Consider the following 21,158-nt stretch of genomic DNA (forward strand, 5'->3'; position numbering starts at 1 on the left):
AGAATCTAGAGTATATCCTGAAAGTGTGGAAGCTCCGTGAAGGGTTTCAACAGGGGAACCACAAGATATTGATTGAAGATCACTCCAGGTACTGTTGTGGGGAGAGGTGTTCAATGGGACAGGATTTGGGGGATGAAGATCAGTCTGGGTGTCATTTGTACTAGTCTAAGGGGAATAAGGGCTGGAACCGAGACAGTTATCTTGTGACAATTTAGAGAAGGGTTTCAAAGGAGGGTAAGAGGGATGGGTTGAGACTTATTCCTGGGCTTCTCTCTTGGGTAGGTAATGACATCACTAAGTGATGTGAGAAAAAGAGAAGGAGTTCAGTAATGGTGGTGACATCAGTCCACAGAGATCCTCTGTTCATCAACACTTACTGAGTACTTGCTGTGTGTACGCACTGTTCTAGGCATTGGTGCAACAGCAGATGAAAAGCTTCTTTCATGGGGCTTACATTTCAGTGAGGAGAAAATGAGGACACATAAGTAAAATACATAGCATGTCACATAGCAGTATATCCTATTGAGAAAATTATGCAGGAGAAGAGGGATAGTGAGTGATACAGTGGTAGCGGGGTGGAAGTATCATGGTGAATAGTGTGGCAGCTATAATTGTGAGGTCTCTATTGTGGGTGAAATCTGGTCTGCCTAATTGTGTTTCTTTTTCATTTTTTGTTTGTTTGATGAATTATTATTTCTCCTAAACAAGGCAAATAAACAGCAATAGCAACATAAACATTTACAAGCACATAGATGTAGGCATAATAGTTTGTGTTGCCAACATAACACATGCCAGGAAAAACAAAAGAAAACAGCAGCTAAAAAAAGTAAATATCAAAAAAAGGGAGCTTTCTCATACACAAATTCTTGTCATTCAAAATGCTGTATAGTTTGAATTAGAACGTCACAGAATGGGACCTTAGATTTAATCCAAATCTCTTAGTTTAGGCAGAGAAACCTTCAGCCGAGCAAGGAAGTCAGTTATTCAAGGACACACAGATAGGTCTAAAATTCAGGTTTTCTAACTTCATGTCTAAGGATCTTACCCTTATCACCATCCCAGAAAAGCCCAAAGCAGCTTGGGTCTAAATTTCCACTTTGCCACAGTAACCTTGAGCATGTTTTGCTTCTCTTTGCAACAGTTTGCTCATTTGGGAGGCAGGGATGACTATAATAGTATCTGTGGTAGCGGGTTTTGGAGGATTAAATAAGTTAATAATACATGCAAATTACTTTCAAATGGGGGCTGACACACAGTTAATGTTCAGGAGTACTGAGGGTATTGAAACGTTATGATATAGGCTATTTAGGTGTTGTGTATTTGAACATAACCTTGAGACCAATTTCTGGTGATGACCACAGGTAAGGTATTCTGTGTTTTAGTTAAGATGATTTCCAGTTAAGATGTTGAAATACTAAATACTTTTCTTGAGTCACCGAATAATTATAAAATATATTAAAATAACTTTGATATTTATTTCATTCATAAAAGTTCTAGACAATCCAGTCTAGAGAAGAGTTATGTAAAATTCTACACCAGAAATAGAACCCTAACCTTGAAAGACAGGGACACTTATTCATATACGTATGCCTAACACAAATGGTCCCCATAATTGTTGACAAATACTTATTGAGCATTGACCATGTGCCAAGCAGCATGCTGAACACTTTACATAGCTGATCTCACTTAATACTCACAACAGATAGGCATTCATATCCAGATTTTTCAGATGAGAAAATTGAGTCTTAGGCAGTTCAGTACCTTGTCCAAGGTTATATAGATATCAAGAGCCTAGATCTTCATAAGCCAAGTCTCTGTTCCTGTTTGCTCAGCAAATATCTGTTTTTCATGAGGATGCTTTTCTCAACTAGCTACTATATTCTGCAACCAGACTGCATTTTACACTGTTATGCTTTCTGTGCCATTCCTAGTACTCATTCATAGAATTATAAGCTCACAGATTGTTAAGGCTGGAGGAAACCTGAGGAGTTTCTTGGTTCTCAGCATAAAGACTCAGAATCACCTGGAGGAGCTTTATCACATACAAAACTACACACCCACACACACCTACCGTGTATTTACAATGGGACTCTGATCTACTGACATAACTCTAGATCCACTGAGAAAATATTATGACTCTGAGAAAATTTAGCTGATGGAGTGTGCCCTACCCCCACGTGTGACGAGATCACAAAAAAAGTTGAGAATTACTGGTCTAGTCCAATCTTACATCACAAACATGAAAACAGAATGAGAGAGTGACAATCACTTTCTAAAGATTTTTAAAATGTCACTTATAACATATCTGCAAAAGAACCTGGGTCTTCTGCCTTATAATGTTAAGTGATTTTCTTGTTTATTCCTTAAAACTGCCTTTGTAGACTGCACGATGTTATTTGATGGTTCTGGAGTAATACAAGGCAAGCAGAAGAGAGTGATTAACTTGCCTGAGATTCTATAACAAATCAGTTGGCCAAGAAATAATAAGTTTATTATATTATGCAGATCTATACCTATTCACTTGGTTTAGTTAAGAAACAGCTCATCAATATGGAATACACATTTTCATAATAGTAGATTTGTGGGTTGCGTAGCTTTTTTGTGTCTGTTTTCAATTTCTGTTCCTTTGATAACTGAACAAATAACAGAGATGGTGAAACCCAGCAGACGACTTATCTTCCAGATTTTAAATGATCTGTCTTCTCTAGTGAGTTGGTATGTCTACTAATGACACGGTAGATTATAAGGTTATTTGGTTTAAGTAAATATTTATGCAGAGCCTATGATATGTCCATCTCTGTCTTACATGGGATGAATTAGAATTACTATAAATGCTTTCTGAAAAAAAAGTACTATGAATAAATTTAGAGATCTCTGCCCCCATAAAGTTCCTAGACCATTATAGGTTAGAGAATCAAAAATGTATGATGATCCCTTTTTCCATGTGATAAATGTTATGAAGGAGCTCTGTGCCTTTGACTGTGAGAGAGGATGTGTGGGGGCTCTAGGGAAAATCTCCATAGGGAGATTAAGAGGTGATACCTGATGTCTCAATGAAGGAATAAATGTTTCCAAGTAGAGAAAGAGAAGAAAGATGTTACATACAGAAGAAACAGCATGTACAAAGGTATAGAGGCAGGAAAGCATGGTATATCAGGAACAGGAAGACGTTACTTCATGACAGAACTTCTCTGTGACTGAAGCCACGTTCAGTTGAGGGACAAGTAGTGGGACAAGGAAGGATAGAGAATCTGGAGTTCAATGATGAAAGATCCTGTGTGATATGTCATAGAAAGGATCTTTTGAATGTTTACCTGTATGAAATGGGAAATTGTCCACTATTGTCACACAGTGGGTAACATCAGATTAGTGATTTATGTAAAAGTAAAGGAGTAACTATTTCTACTGCTATATACCACTTGAATAACCTTATAAAGCCACTTAATAGGGAATAATGGAGGTGGAAATTGTATGGGAATAGATTTAAGGTACTTGTGGGATAAGAAACATGGTATTGCTCTCTTTTGTTCTCTTTCAGTTCAAAACAGGAAGTGCCTAGGTATGCAGAAATGCAAATCAAGCCAGCTATATTTTTGGTGTGTTTTGTCTGTATTTAGATTTTCATACATCAGCAATACTGTAAGAACACTATGTGGCCAGGCACAGTGGCTCACACTTATAATCCCAGCACTTTGGGAGGACAAGGTGGGAGGATTGCTTGAGCCCTGGGAGTTCAAGACCAGCCTGGGCAACACAGTAAGACCATGTCTGTACAGAAAATTAAACAAAAAAAAAAAAACCGGACGGGCGTGATGGCATATGCTGTGGTTCCAGCTAATCTGAGGTGGAGGTGGGAGGAGGATCACTTAAGTTCAGGAATTTTGGGTGGCTGCAGTGAGCTGTGATCATGCCACTGCACTGCAGCTTGGGCAACAGAGCAAGACCCTGTCTCCAAAAGAAAACTACTATTATGTGAATAATCCACCAGATTCAACTAAAAATTGGTCATGGTGTTTTAAAAGTACATATATACACATGTAAAGATTACCTTCAACTTTCAAAAAAATTAGCAGAACTTTAGAAAATCATTGTGTGTATGTGCATATGTGCATTGTTTGGGCTTGTCCCACCTTTAAGGAGAAAATATTTCAAGATCCTGATGCTTACTTAAGAGGTTGATGTGTTTACTGTGGAAAGGACCTTGGAAGTCATCTCCTAATTCTGACTTTTTTTTTTTTTGGATGAAGAAAATGATGCCCAGATTGAAACAGGAGAGTGTAAGCCACAGCCACCAAGTGCCAGTGCTCAGGCTAAAACTTTTCTCTATTAATTCTGGAAACCCTGTTTCCTTTTTGTACCACTTATTTACAGTGTTTGGTAGTTATGAATTGAGTGAATTATCCCAAGGTTGGAGATATCTTGGTACTCACTTGTAAGTGGAGAAATACTAATAGGAAAATATTCGGGGAATTTGTTAAAGAAGTATGAGTGAATTTATCATCTTTAACCTTTGTTCAAATCACCTTTATCAAAGGGAGAAGGACAGGGAATGTGTGGGCAAGATGCAAGAATACATTAAGCCCTTTCTTCCCTTTGTCATTCTCAAACTGGATTGATATGATAGGAGGGTTGTGTCAATAAGTGTTTATGATACCTCTAAACTTAGGGCTTAAAACACACAATCTATGACCTTACAGTTCTGTAGCTTAGATGTTCAATGTGGGTCTCATCTGGCTAAAATCAACATGTTAGCAAAGCTGCATTTCTCTCTGAAGGTTCTTCCTACGGGAGAATCCTCCTTGCTTTTTATGACTTCTAAAGACTGACCACATTCCTTGACTTGTGGCCCCCTTTTTCCATCCTCAAAGCCTGTAACATAGCACCTCTGACCATTTTTTTCATAGTTATTCTGTGTCTGGCCCCAGCTGGGAGAAGTTCTCCAATTTGTAAGGACCCATGTGATTAGATATGACCCATCCGAATAACCTCACATACTCTTCCTATCTCAAAACCCTTAACTTAATCCTATCTGCAAAGTCCCTTTGGTCATATACAGTAGCATATTCATAGGTTTCAAGCATTAGGACATGGTCAGTTTTGGGAGACCATTATGCTGCCTATCGCAGTGCTCTTCTGATAAATTTTCAGTGGTCTTCTAGACATAACAATCTTAGTCCTGGGACCGTGCATGGCGGGAGCCTAAATAAGTCTGTTTTTTAAGAGGCCCTGCCCTTTACATAGATTCTAATCTTGGGGTAAAGGAAGGTTTGAGAGTTCACCCCACTTTTTTTTTTTTTTTTTTTGGGTGCTGATATTTCCACTGTGGAAAAGATCATTCTGATTTAACAACCACATTAAGCTCCTGGAGTATCTGGGGCACGTTTGCTGATTCTCAAGGAAGCTTGATCTTTTTGATGGAGCACTTAAGCTGGTAAATTATTAGAAGCCGAGCTATAATTTTCCTTGGTATTGGCCATTTTTGCCTAATCTTTTATTTTTTTTAAATTTTTATTTATTTATTTATTTATTTGAGATGGAGTCTGGCTGTATCTTCCAGGTTGGAGTGCAATGGCACGATCTCGGCTCACTGCAACTTCCGCCTCCAGGGTTCAAGCAATTCTCCTGCCTCAGCCTCCAGAGTAGCTGGGAGTACAGGCGTGTGCCACCTCGCCCGGCTAACTTTTTGTATTTTCAGTAGAGATAGTGTTTCACTATGCTGGCCAGGCTGATCTCAAACTCCTAACCTTGTCATCCACCTACCTCAGCCTCTCAAAGTGCTAGGATTACAGGCATGAGCCACCACGCCTGGCCTGTCTAATCTTCTATTTAATGCATCTAGGCTCCTCCTTTCTTCCCTCATGGTTTCCTTTTTCCTACTTCCCTATCTCCTTTTCTTTCCTTCTTTTCATTTACAGAGAAATGGTGTTAGAAATGAATGGGAGGAGTGAGCAAATAAAGATGAGGGAAAAACAGATGTGGTAAGGAGTATATGGATAAAGAAAAGAGGCCAGGAGGAAAAGCTGTTCACCCCCCCTCCCATTCTAGTCTTGCGTAGTCTTATGTTTCCTGAGAATAGTTAGTTCAGAAGTTCCAGTAGAATCTTTCATGGAACACACAAAAGGGAATTAAGTAAGGAAACTTGTGACAGATGCTATGGGAAAGGACATGTTTGTTAAAGCAATAGGTTCTTCCTGAGTTAGAGAACAATTATGGTTCCCCAGTGGAAATGTTTATCTGATGCAATGAGAACCAGGTCAGACACAATTCAGAAATGAAATGGATAAAATTATTCTAAGATCTAGATGGGAGGAGAAATGAAGGATTGTGTTTTGATAGTCTTAAGGATGCACTTACATTTACATCCCCAAATTTCCTCTTCCATGAATCACTGTGCACTGTACATTGCCATGTTAATGCCGACTATGCCAATTAGATTAACTAATATCTGTCAAAAAAGAATATCCTATCCGGGCACATTGGCTCACGCTTGTAATCCCAGCACTTTGGGAGGCCGAGGCGGGTCATGGTGAAACCCTGTCTCTACTAAAAATACAACAATTAGCTGGGCATGGTGGCAGGCACCTGTAATCCCAGCTACTTGGGAGGCTGAGGCAGAAGAATTGCTTGAACCCACGAGGCGAAGGTTGCAGTGAGCCAAGATCACGCCACTGTATTCCAGCCTGGCAACAGAGTGAGACTCTGTCTCCACAAAAAAAAAAAAAAAAAGGAATATCCTAACGAAGAGAGAAAGAGAGAAATGACAGAAATTTCTAAGATAATCTATTCATATTTCTTCATTAAATGAAAATGAAAATACATCTTAGAGTATTGGGGTATAAATTAAACTCAATAATACCAGTGAAAATGCTCTTTCAACTATGAAGTGTTAGAGTTGGGAAACTTCTTTTTGTTTGACTATTCATTCTGCCATCTCACCTTAGCAGTAATTTCTTTTGCTTGAACCATAGAGAAAAGTTGGGTCAGTACTACTTTGGCAATAGGCATCAAACTGGAAGAATCCCATGTGCAAATCGAACTCAGTGAAAAAGGACTGGGACTGGCTGCTCCTGCCCACTTCCTGCCATAGTCATGCCTGCCTTTGAACTTTGTTATTTCGGGGGTAATTACCTTGTGTAGTCATAAATTTTAATCGGAGTCTCATGTGTGATTGTGGATGGATACAGTCTAAAGGGAGCATTTCCTTATTTCTCTGCTGCTGAGTGACTCTGTCTGTAGTCAAAAGTTCTCAACCTCTCTTAGGAATCTTTCCTTCACCAAAAACGCGCGTGTGTGTGTGTGTGTGTGTGTGTGTGTGTGTATATACACTTATATACCATACACATGCACGCTGGTATGCTTTAGTTAAAACTGAAGAATTCTGTAATACCTCTGAAAAATAATTTATTTTCCACATGCTGTCTCATAAATCTGTACTAAAATCAATTTTGAAAAATTAAGCTCCCCTTCTCTAACACGGTACTCTCTCTCTTTCTTTGAATTGTTCCATACACTTCCATAGTTATTTCTAGTTTCGTTTCCTTTCATGAGGACTTTATTCCAAGATAATTCAATTTTTGTTGCTACTGTGCCATCTTTATGCTTGTTGCTGTTTATGGGTGGTTATTGCTAATTTAAAGGAAACTCTTGACGTTGCTTGCTATATCCAAACACCTTACCAAATTCAGTTGTTAACAAACTTTTATATTAACAACCTTTTCAGGTTCTTCAGTGATTATTAGGCTACTGAAGTGTTTTTGTTGTTGTTTTGTTTCATTTCACTTCTATTGGAATTCATGTTGCTGTTTATATTTTGCTAGAAAATCATGCATTTTGTCAAGATTGTCAACTGTGTTACTATGATATAGGCATGTTACTCACTTATAATTTTTAAAATATCTTTCTTGTCCATATTCATAGCTTCCTTTTGCTTTGTTTTTCCTTTTTCCTCCTTAGTGGAACTTTCCTAAGGGGTGTGTATGTGTGTGTGTATGAAGTTCGTTTTCTAACTCATTACTTTTAATGTTTAGCCTTATTATTTTATATGTCCTTCTTTAAGTTTATTTAGTTATTCATTTTTGTAGTATCTTACTCTGAATGTTCATTTATTTTTCTCTGTCTCTTCTGTTTACTGATAAAAAGCATTTAAATTTATAAAATGCCTCTCCTTGACTTTATCTGCATGCCATTTGGATATCTTTTAAAATTTATCATAAAGGTTTTATAATTCAGTCAATCTTCCACATAAGAATTATTTAGAAACTTATTTCCAAATTACTTTTACCAAAAATGTTATTCCATTTTTTTAATTTGAAAGAATTTAAGTCTTGAAATTTATTACTGACATGTAAATTCCTGACGGAGCATTATGAAACTTGTTTAGTTCATTGCTGAATTTGTTATTTTGTCAGCTGGGAACACTAAATACCCCCACTTAACGTGATATTTGCGAAGCTCAGAGTAGCACTGGGGTTCCTGTACACTTTGGCAATTGCCCCATGGCTAATTTGGCCAACTTCCAATTCCTCAGGGAGAGACAAAGAGTCGTCTCACTGCCACCTGCTATTAACTAAATGCTTAGGATTCAGTGTCCTAGGGGTGACTGGGAGACATGGGAATGGATTATTGTAGCAGCCTGTGGAACCTCCTTCCCTGGGGAATTTTGAGAAGAGCAAAGAACCATCTGTCTGGGCTGGTTTTAGGAGCAGCCCTGCCTGAAGGCAGGTGCACGGATTAGATGACCTGTGAAGATTGTCATCCATCCCAGTGACTTCAATGGAAAGGATGCATTTGCTGGATTTGAAAAGAGTCCAGGAGGAACACTGATAGGTTTGGGGAGCATATGGTCAAGAGCCTGAGTGTATTGAGCACTTCTTGAAATTGGAGACACTCAGTGCCACCCCATGCCCTGAATTCTCGAATGCCATAATCTACACGTGAACCCAGCAGTCATTCACCCTTGAAAATTATATGCAGATGTGGTTCACATTGGAGTAGTTCACATCTTTGTTGATCATAAGCAGAATTCTTTTTTAACACGTAGCTCAACCGATCTATACCCAGAACCTACTGTTGACCTTGATTCTTCTGGTTAAGCCAGATCTGCCTGTATAATACATCATTTACTGACCCACTGACCTTGAATTTTCTTACCTTGTTTCTCAGTGGTTGTTCTTTTTGTTTCAGGCAATTAAATATCTTGATGAGTATTTCAGAAGAGCTCTCCTAATAATATCAACAATAGCTTTATTATAGTTACAAAAGACAAAATACTAAATGAATTAGCCAGGTTAAGTCACATCTATTACGATCTAATTCTTACTAATTCTTACTGTATGTAGTGTAATAACGTTTTTCTTTTTTTTTTTTTTTTGAGATGAAGTCTTGCTCTTGTCCCCCAGGCTGGAGTGCAATGCAATTTCGGCTCACTGCAACCTCTGCCTCCTAAGTTCAAGCGATTCTCCTGCCTCATCCTCCCGAGTAGCTGGAATTACAGGCGCCTGCCACCATGCCCAGCTAATTTTTTTATATTTTTAGTAGAGACTGGGTTTCATCATGTTGGCCAGGCTGGTCTCAAACTCCTGACCTCAGGCGATCTGCCTGCCTCGGCCCCCCAAAGTGCTGGGATTACAGGCATGAGCCACCATGCCCAGCCTGTAATAACATGAAGTTACAGAGAAAGGGCAGTGTCCCCAAATATTTTCATGATGATATGTCAGACATTTGGAGTTTCAAACTAACACTGTGGTAATTATTGTGTGTCTAAAGAAGTGACAAAGGGGCCAGACAGCAAAACTAGACATGGGAGAAGCCAACTGATCCACTAAGCTGTCCCAGCAGAGTTAGTGGGATTATGATTTACAAAAGACCTGTGTGCACAAGGTGTTTTGGAGGAGCAGAATGTAGGGAGTGGATTAATTAGAAGAATGAGACAGGACTAGCCATAAACTTCTCCTAGAAGTTTAAACTATTTTAAAATTAAGGGTTGTGGCTCATCGAAAAAGTATGCTTTCAAAAAACACAGCCTCTTCACTTAAATGATATGCACAGTCCAGATAGACTGCAAAACTTAATGTTTAAAAACTAACAACGTTTTAAAAACTTTATTGATCTGATCTGTACTGAGAACAGATTTTCTCTGTGCTTTGTAATAAAACATAAAGAACAGTCACAAAATAAATTATCAATAAATTTTAAAACAAAACTTTTAAAGTGTATGTAAATATATAATATTAAGAAAAAATAAGTAAGAATAATATTTGCAATGACTATGAAAAGCAAAGGGTTAATATCCATATGAAAATTTTCATGCAAATACAAATATCCCAACAGAGAAAGATGAGGAATGTCAATAATTCTGAAAAAGAGAGATACAAATGGATATTTAACTTTAAAAAATTTTATTCACATTAGTATGAAAAGAAAATAAAAATAACTGAAATCTAGTTTTTCACCTATGAAATTAGCAAAGATTTAGGAAAAGAAACTACTGTCATTTGCTGCTGGTAAGAATGTAAATTGGCCCAAAACTTTTAGAAAGTTATTTTACAGTATTCCTCAAGAACTTTAAGCTTCTCGTATCTCTCAATCCAGACAGATGGATGGATGGATGGATGGATGGATGGATGGATGGATGGATGGATGGATGGATTTATCAGTAATAGATACATAGATGGATAGACAGATTGATAGATAGACATCTATAGAGATATATATTTCTATATAAGTATGTACATATATTATCCTAAATAAATATATATTTGAACAAAATCTATTTATTAAAATGTTCACTAATGCAAAACTTATAATGGCAAATAGAAAGGGAATCTGCTGAACAAAACATTATCAATCTCAAATAATGAGATATTGCCAAAACACTATATTTAAAGAACTTAAGTGATTTGGGAAAATATTATCTTGTGAGGAACAAATACATTAAATTTATATATTCAGTATGGCCAAATTTATATAAAAATGAGTAGAAAGTGTTTTTTAAAACACCTTAAAATATAAACAGAGTATTTCCCAATATCAGATTACATGTGATTTTATTTTCCCCCTAATTTTCCTTAATTTTCAAATTCTGTACAATGAACATGTGTTATTTTTATAAGTATAAAAGACTGTTTTATAAAAAGAAATATATAGAACTAATTAGCCAAATAGGAATGCTTCTAAGAACTAGGGAAGAAAGAGTTGTGAATGGAGTAGTGAAGAGATCTTTGGGTTGACAGCTGGGCAATGTGGATACTAGCCCTGGCTCTGTCACTAAGAAACAAAGAGACTTGCTGAGGTTCTCTCTTCTGGCTCAAAGATTTTATGAGCCAGTAATTCATCAAAGGCCCTTCCTAGTGTACCCATGGGCCTGTCAACCCTGGTAGACAGGTTAGTAGCCCAGATGAAATTTCCCGTGGATGAATTTTAGAACTCCTCGCCATTGATCACCCATTTTTGTTGTTGTTGTTGTTCTTGTTGTTGTTGTTGTTGTTTTACTCTTCTGGAAGAGAGGCAATTAACTGCTGACACCATCTCCCTTTCCCACTTGCCCTTCGCTGTGAGATGGAGGCAGCAAATATTCAGTATGTTATTTTTGGTCTTAAGTAGTTCTGGACTCAGATACCACTTCAGCACCAGGCTGAGTTTGGGCTGGCTTTGGCTATGGTTCGCCACTGACTGTAGCAGCGATGGACTTTTGAAATGTTTAATAGCCTTAGGGAATGTGGCAGTGTCCCCTACATAGGTAACTGTAGATTCTCTAGACCACCGTTTCCAACCCTGTGATTTAGATTGTAATTATAAGCATCACAGGATGCCCTGAGTTGAGAAAAATCTGTGCTGTTTAAATGGTCTACAGTACAACCTTTCTTTCTCCTCTTTCTCAGCTCTATTCCGCTTAGGGTATGGCTTATTCCACTTAATCAGCATGCTATCATATGCTTTCTGCATTCCAGACATATATTGAAATATCTTGGTGGTTGTAACCATCTTCTCCCACATACATCCCCTTTCTCTCTTCCCCCCTAAATTTTTTTCTGTTACTTGTTATTTTTGGTACTGGTGTGCTTTTATTTGAGTAGGATCTTGGAATGCAATTGTCTTCTTAGCCCACCATCCCCTGGTCTGTCGTTATTGAAGAATAAAATTCTATAGCAAATGAGTCCCCAGAAGGGGTTTTTTTCAAGTGATGATGATTGGTCATGTTGTGAATCTGTAGACTTCTTGGCTATAACAATAACAATAAACACAGTATTTATAGTGGATATGCTAGGTACAGTCAAAGCTCTTCATATGCATCATCTTGTATAATTTCCTCAGCAACTCTAATTTAATAGATACTATTGTCCATGTATAGATGAGGTAGTTTATACCCAGAAGGCTTAAACAAACCTGTAAGTAACAGAGTCAGATTTTAAAGGCAGACAATATAACTTCAGAAACCTTGTTCCTAATTGTTTAATGGAATATGGTTTAGAATTCTGTGTGGAGAATCTTACTCTACCCCAGGGGTAAACTTAAAGCTCTTTAATTTACTGTGGTTATATTATATATGTGCAGTGGATCCCTATTTTCAAATATAGTCATTGGATAAAGTGTGGGCTGCTTTTAATCACAAATGTAAAAAGTCTCTTGGTTGCTACAACCAGCAACTAAGTGTCCTTTAACTCTTAACTTGGAACATTTAATTGGATCCCTGGTGCTATGTATATTTGACTTTTGTTGTGAAAGTTGTATTCACTGTATTCCTTTATTTGACATCAGCAAGACATAATTTCTATAAACCAATTAATGATGCACCTTTCAACTCTTAACTATGAGACTATTAGCTGGCATAAATATCAGACTCCTTGTGAAGGATGACTCGCTGTCTGATTGGTCTTTTAAAAAATACTTTAGGAAATAATGGCTTGCCACTGCATATACCGATTTGAAGTCTTTCTAATATCAGCCATTACCTGGGATCCACATGGAGTACATAGACAAATGATCATAGTTTCTACTGTAAACATGCCTCAAGATCTTGTAGGTGAGATTAGGCAATTATATAAATGCCTATAGCACAAAATGAATTAACATGATTGCCTGAAAAGAATTAATCTCTGTAATAATTGGAAGAAGGAAGAAGTTATGTATGCTTTGGGGGGTATAAAGAAAGGCTTTATAAACCACCCTATGAAAAATGGACCACAGTTTTAAACAGCCAATCCACAGAAGGAAAACACTGCAATATTCACTGGAAAAAGGAAGGAAGGGAGTGACCAAGGGAAGAAAGAAGGAAGGAAAGGACTGAAATCTTGTTTGCCTTCTTGGAGAAGGCAGCATTTGAAATGGGCCTTCGATAACAAGGTGTGATTGTGGTTAGTGGAAATGAGTTGCATCCAGAATGCAGAAATAACTCAAGCAAAGGCATAGAGATTGGAAAATATGGGGCAGTTAGAAAACAAGTCCAGAGTATTTGCTGCTGCTTAGAAGATGTATAAGGGTTTTATTTCATAGTTTTATAATGGAGGGCTTTTAATTTCAAGTGATGGGTCAATATATAATTCCTTAGGAGATAAAATTCCAGGGAAAGGGAGGAGGGGTTATAAGATAAATCTAGAAATCTAACTCATAAAAATTAGTTCCCTTCCAGGGGGTTAGTTACTCCAGAAATATCCTTGATAAGCTAACTCTGCATGGATACAACTGTGTTATCTGTGAGCTGGCAACAGACCAGAATTTGCAATTGTCTGTAGTTGCAGTCTTTGAGTTGCAGTCATTCTATCTCTATCTACTGCTAAAAGCCAGAGTTTGGAAAGAGCCCTTATGTATGCTTGATAATGACACAATTTGACTGACAATAGTGCCATTTTATAATAATCTCTGAAAGTTACTTCCTTGGTCTACTGAATCTCGTATTTTGTGAAGTTAAATGACCAATGACTGTCATTCACTGGCCAAGATTGTCTTGAGTTTGTTGATACTAAGGTGTTATTTATAATGTGGCTTTTGTTTCCCAAAAATAATGTTCACAGAAATCACCAGTAGTGTTATCCATGTATATGGAAAGCCAGACTGTATCCCCTTATGTACTAACAGACTGTATGGCAAGAAGAGATCCAGGTTGTCAATATGAGAGCTACTGTTGATATCAACGCAGACATCATAAAGTCATTTCCTCTGTTTCCCTAGTTTACTAAATGCTGCTTTTGCAGTAGGGACCATGTTGCCTAATGGGCTGTGAACTTTAATTTGTTCATAATAGTAGCAATGAGGAAATGGATCTACCTGTGGACTCCAGAGTCTACCCTGTCTAACATTTTAGCATCGCAAGAAGGTAGTGTGTTTTATCCTCTGATACATTCATATTCTCTATTGGAGCATACCTAGCCAAGACCAATATCCTACATCAATTTTAATAAAGAGAAATTACATTTAATTGTGTCTCTATCCTTTCACATTAATCCATTATGAATATTTTATCCCACAGTGTTAGAAAAATTACATTAACTTATTAGTGAAGAACATTCTTTCATAAGAAGTGCTTTATACTTCAGAACCTCATAACTTACTTTAAATATTTCAGGCACAATAACTGGTAAGAAATGAAAAATCAGCCTGAACTCACAGGGTAAGGACCATTTAGAAGTCTTTTGTCTTCAGCTTGTGATCGTTCAGTTAAACTTATTTGATGTGCTCAGCAGGTTGTAAAATTCTTATCTTTCTGGAGTGCTCCATAAGAGATGACTTCATAGTGAAACACTTAAGTTTGATTCTTATGAGTTGCAAAATTATTTTCCACCAGGAAAAATAAAGAGTATGGGTTCTTTTTGTTTGTTTGTTTAACATCAGAAGTCAGGCATGAATTCTTATCTCTTGATAAAATGTAAAATCTCTTTGCTGATCCTCTGCCTATTCTCAGTTTCCATGACTATGCACGATTATTATTTTTAGCAAATAAGCAAATTTGAGGCAGAAACATTAATTTGATAAGATATCTACAAATGCCTTTCTGGAGGAGAAAATAAATTTAAAAAGCATCAGTGTGTTTCACTGGTATGCACCATCCCCCACTTCTCACAAGAAATTAAAACTAGTTTTTAATATCTTCAGAGAGAAAATGAGTAAAGGAAGCACAGTGTTTTCCTAAACATGCTATTTAAACTAAAACCATGACATTTATGAAAAAAAAAAATACAGTAGACCCTTCTTTGATACATTTGGGTCCACTGAGGTAATCCTAGTTTCCTTTGAATTGGAGGGGAAGGGAGATTATGTAATTTAATTTTTAAACTTGTGTCTTTGTGTCTATCCTAGTGCTGGTACTCTGCTATCTTGATTGCTACAATTTTAGAGCAAATCTTGATATCAGGTGGTCTAAGTTCTCCAACTTGGTTCCTCTTTTCCAAAATTAGTTGGACTATTCTGCATCCTTTACATTTCCATATAAATGTTCGATGTGGCTTGTCAATTTATAGCAATAAAGGATTGTGTTGTACATGTAAATCAAATTAGGAAGAACTGACACTTTAACAGTATTGTCTTTCAATGCATGAACATGGTATAACTCTCCCTTTACTTCAGTTTTTGTTTGTTTGTTTGTTTGTTTTAGTTCTCTCAGCAGTGTTTTTAATTATTATTGTAAAGGCCCTGCACATTTTATGGAACAAACACCTAAATGTAAAAGCTAATTCTATAAAACTTTTCCAAGAAAAGAAAAGAATTCTTACAACCTTAGATAGGCAAATATTTCTTAAAGAGTGTACAAAAAACCCCACAAACCATAAAGTTAAAAATGATGAATTTGATTTTATAAAAACTCTAAAACTTGTTTTTTAAAAGACACCATAACAAATGAAATAGCAAGTCCCATACAAGGAGAACATATGTGCAAAGTATTTATATCTGACTAAGATTTTGTGCCAGAATATAGAAATAATAATAATTATTATTATTTTTTGAGATGGACTCTTGCTATGTCGCCCAGGCTGGAGTGCAGTAGCGCGATCTCCCCTCACTGCAAGCTCCGCCTCTCAGGTTCATGCCATTCTCCTGCCTCAGCCTCCCGTGTAGCTGGGACTACAGGTGCCCGCCACCACGCCCGGCTAATTTTTGTATTTTTAGTAGAGACGGGGTTTCACCATGCTAGCCAGGGTGGTCTCAATCTCCTGACCTCGTGATCCGCCCATCTTGGCCTCCCAAAGTGCTGCGATTACAGGCGTGAGCCACAGCGCCCGGCCTAGAAATAATTACTAAAATTCAAGAAGAAGACAAAGAATGCAATTTAAAAACAGGCAACAGAATTGAAAATAGGCAATAGATTTGAACAGGTACTTCTCTAAGAAAATACACAAATAACCAATAAGCAAATGAAAAATGCTCAGTATCTTTAGTCATTACAGAAACAAAATAAAACTCCGTGAGGTACCTCTATACATTGATGAGAGTGGCTAAGATTAACCATACCAAGAATGAGCTAAAAGACAGAGCAACTGAAATTCTCATACACCACAGCTGAGGATGGAACATGGTACAGCCACTTTGGAAAACAGTTTGGTAGTGTCTTAAAAATAAAACGTGTTCAACATATGACCCAGCAATTCTCCTGCTTGATGTTGACCCAAGTGAAATGAAACCTTTCTTTTACACAAAGGCTTGTACACACATGTTCATAGCAACTATATTTATAATGGCCAAAAACTGGAAACAACCCAAATGTTCATTAACAGGTGAAAGGACAAATTATGCTATATTTATACAATGAAAGATGACTCATCAGCAATAAAGAAATGACCTACTAATATGCACAAAAACATGAAAAAATCTTAAAAATATGATACTGAACAAGGCCAGGCTCATGCTTGTAATCCCAGCACTTTGGGTGGATCATGAGATCAAAACCATCCTGGCTAACACGGTGAAACCCCATCTCTACTAAAAATACAAAAAATTAGCCGGGCGAGGTGGCGGGCGCCTGTAGTCCCAGCTACTTGGGAGGCTGAGGCAGGAGAATGGCGTGAACCCGGGAGGCGGACCTTGCAGTGAGCCGAGATTGTGCCACTGCACTCCAGCCTGGGTGACAGAGCAAGGCTCCGTCTCAAAAAGAAAAAAAAAATATGATGCTGAACAAAAGGAACCAGAGCTACCCCCACCCCTAAAAAAGACTCCCTACATTATAATCACATATTTACAAAATCCTAGAAAAGACAAAACTAATCTATACTGACGCAAAGCAGTCAGTAGTTTGCTGAGGCTAGAGGGGGGAAGGATTGATTATAATGGGGACTGACAGAGGGAAGTTTTTGGGGTGATGGAAATGTCCCAGATCCTGATAATTGTGGCGGTTACAAGGGCTTGTAAATGTATTGAAATTCATCAAAGTGTACACTTAAAATGGTTTTATTTATTGTATTTAGATTATACCTCAATAAAGTTGGTTTTAATAAATAAACAAGAAAGTGTTTTTCACCCATTGGTTTGAAATTCGGCCAAAGCATATTTGAGTGAGGGCTGTCAGCCTTGTATTTGTTGTAAGTCATAGTGAGTATGCCATAATGGATCCTCTACAGGGTCCAGGTTGGGTTTCCTTAAAGGACAGCAAGAACTTGAAACAGTGTGAGTGCAGAGAACAGTGAAACAGTGTGTGTACATAGTGGTTTGATTTTTGTGCACTTTTTGTCCTAATATTTTAAAGTTTGCTTAACCATACCTAATAGAACATTTCCTGAGTGAAGTATCTTTATGGAACTTTTCCAAAGCATTCTACTTAGATTTTATTTTAAGAAATGAAAACATTTTATTTGTATTAATTTACATAATAATTGGTTAACTCACATAATTACAATGACAAGATCATATAGTAGGAGCAGATTTGGGATCAAATGCAGCTGACTCTAATAGCAGGTGTAGCAGGAGGCACACAGCTGAGGGGACATTTGAGACGAAATTGAGGCCAGGTTCCACTTCGGTTTGTGCTAGGGTTAAGCGTGTCCACCCAGAGGAAGAAACTCCTTAGGCCTAAAAGGGCAAAAGTATACAGACAGACTCAAGAGTAACAGAGTAGCCAGAAACACCAGCCAAGCCATAAACTCCAGTCTGAGTGTGTTAACAGATAAAATTAAGAGGGTAATCTAGGGAGTCTGTTGCTAAATGAAGGGCACATTAAGTCTCAACAATATTCCTATGATCAATCAACCAACCAATGAAGTGTACAAGCAGAAGTGATGTGTCATGGAATTTCAGAGCCAGAAAGATCCTTAAAAAGGCAGTGTACTCCAACTTCCTCTGAAGCTTGTGTCCTACCTACAGAATTCCCAACCACTCTGCTTGAAATGTCTCCAAAGAGGAAAAAATTTAGAAGAGAAGACATAAAGAAAATTAATCACAAGATATGCAATGAATAGGCAAGTGTGAGAGGCCAGATTTCCCATCCTCATTTACTCTAATTTTGATTCCTAGATTACTGAGCCTCAGATATCTGCTTGCAATCTGTGCTGGTCAGTCTGGTTTGGTGTCTTCTCTCTCTTTAGAGTTTGATGATGTTTTAGGCTGTGAGGGGCATTGACATTGTAATAGAAATTGGACGATGTCAAACTTTCTTTATCACACTTTCTCTCTCAATAATCTTTTTTGGTGAGTTTTCATATTCTACTTATAGCTGCTAAAGCTCCTTATAACCATACGCACAAATATATATTTCCATATAGTCGTACACACTCACAAACATATATCCACAGCTATTTACTTACACACGTGTACACAGAGGCATATATCCACACACTTACATGCACAATGAGAGATGCATAGTAAGAATTTTTCCACCACCTCTGGTTTAATGGGAAGCTGTAGAAAATCTGAACTTTATTACATTGAGATCTGGGATCATCCACAAAATTGCCCAAAATGGGAATGCGGAAGCTGTTTCTTACCTTTCACTTTCTCCACATCCAATGTGTCCTCTTCAGCTGTGTATTTTGAAACAACTTTTGAATCTGTCCCCTCCCCCTAGCTGCACTGCCAACTGCTGATATCATTTTTTGGAAACAAGTATAATGAAAAGAGCGTATTCTTTAACATCGAGCAAACTAAGGTGCACATTTTAGCTCTGCATGCATTCATTGTGTGATCTTGGGCAAGTTATTTAACTGTTCTGAGCCTCCTTGTCTAAATGTGCAGATAGAAGAAGATAATGCCTACCTGATAGGTGGCATAGGAAAAGGTCAAAAACATTATTTTTTACTCCCATTGCTCCCCTTGCCTGAAATATTACAATGGCCAAAACGACTGGCCTCCCAACCTCCTTTCCCCTCTTCAGTCTTTACATTATAGCTAGAGATTTTGCTAAAATGTGTATATGGTCATCCCATTTTTTACTTGAAACTGACATCTTCTTGCCTATAAAATACATTTTCTGTTTCTTAGTCTCATGTAGGAAATCCTGTTTAGTCGGCCTTGGACTCCAGTCAGATTTTCCTTCCATCTCTACCTGCCCTCTTGCTTCTGAATGTTCCACACTTCATTCTTCTCTTTGTTAATTGGCTTTTCCTTTACTTAAAATGCTTTCCCCCTTCCTGCTTCTCTACTCAGGTAAACCATTCTCCTCTCCTTCATAACTTGACTCTCCTTTCATCAGCATCCCTTCCCCAATTTGAGCCCATTTTCTAGAAAGAATTAATAGCTTTCTTGTATGACTCTCAAGGTATTTTTGTGTGGTCCTCTAACAGCCTTCATTTATTTTATCTGGTAATTATAGATGTCCATTTGTTCTAGGGAAAGCAGGTGTCAGGTCTTACTCATCTTTATATTCCTGGTTTGACATACAGGGCCTGATGTCTAGTAAGCACTTGATATCTGTTTATTTTAATGTTTATGCCCTACATTATGCATCACAAGTATTAAACTTTGATGGGTGCTCTGTAAATGTTAAATTGAGTTAATTATTTTCAATCTTATAGGAAGTTACATAGTGATTCCTCTATTCATTTGTGAATTTTTGACAATCCTATATTAAGAGTTGCACTTAGAATGGGAGTTCCATGAGGGCAACAGCACTTCTGTCTTACTGCTGTGTCTGCTATGTTGGCCCATAATTAACTACTCAGTAAGCCTTTTGTGAAAACAACCTTAATGAGTCTTCCACCTCGAGTCTTTTGAATAGGAATGGATTTAAAGCTGATCCCTAATACATCTTTCAAACTTTAAGTCAGTAACTTTTTTACACAAACTTTTTAAAGTTGATAAATCCCTCAGAAATTATTCTGAGGAAGCTGATGGGATAGAAATGAAACAGACTAAGGGGCTCTAGGCAATCACCACTCCCCGTCATTCTCCTTCCTCTCTTGGTGGGGATCAATAGAGCAGGATCCTCAAAACCATGGAGTTCTTGGGAGCTTCCTTTGAAAGCCTCTAATTCTGTTCCATACTCTAATTTCCAAAAGAGGGAACTGAGGCCCATAGTGGTTAAATGCCCTTTCCAAGGTTACACAGCTATACATGGTAGTGCCGACCCATGTCTTCTGACTCTCATCCCATTGCACTTACAACTAGCCTGCATGTTCCCCTTTTCCCATATTCCATACATAGCATCTTACACATCTAAGTTTTTTTCTTTAATAATGATCTTCTCTTTTCTTTAAGACACACCATCACTCCCAGTTGTACCACTTGCACCAGGCTAAATTATTCCTCAGCGTTTACCCCTTTCAGATATTTATAGACCATCATGGCACTCCCTGGTCACCTGTCAACTTCCTAATATGTACATATATGGTTTCTTTAATCTTTCTCTTCAGTCAGCTTCTCTAGTCCCTTAATCATTTGTACCATTCTCTCTCTAATGCCTATAAGGGAACTGTTTGAATATAGTCCATATGGGAAAAGCAATCTCAGCATGTAGTAACAGGGAGCAGAAAAACATGCTGAATAGATGAAAGGAACAATCTACAGGTTAATTAGTAGTATGGCCACAAATATGTGCACAGTTTTGTTTCAGAAATAAAGCAAGCTGTATTTGTTGTAACTATCTCTTCTTTGAACTTAACAGAATGCTGATAATGCCAAGCTGTGTTTACAGTCCAAATTTTTGCTAAAGACCTTCAACTTTGCACTCTCCCTGTGTGGTATCTCTTGCCCAAGACAGAACTTCAAATAAAATCACATAGGAGCTGATGCAGGAAACCGTTACT

At 37.6% G+C, this 21,158-nt stretch overlaps 1 protein-coding gene and 1 long non-coding RNA gene across 17 annotated transcripts in view; one reads left to right on the top strand and one right to left on the bottom strand.

Moving 5' to 3' along the window:
- Positions 1-21,158, top strand: part of LPP (LIM domain containing preferred translocation partner in lipoma) — a 735,767-nt gene that overhangs the window by 566,570 nt on the left and 148,039 nt on the right. The window lies entirely within an intron of this gene.
- Positions 17,883-21,158, bottom strand: part of LOC116273665 — a 37,698-nt gene continuing 34,422 nt past the window's right edge. Inside the window, exon 3 of the long non-coding RNA XR_004181987.1 lies at positions 17,883-17,991. This is a non-coding gene — a long non-coding RNA (uncharacterized LOC116273665). The remainder of the gene's footprint in view (positions 17,992-21,158) is intronic.

The sequence above is a fragment of the Papio anubis genome, chromosome 2, assembly GCF_008728515.1.
Source record: "Papio anubis isolate 15944 chromosome 2, Panubis1.0, whole genome shotgun sequence".
Lineage (NCBI taxonomy): Eukaryota > Metazoa > Chordata > Mammalia > Primates > Cercopithecidae > Papio > Papio anubis.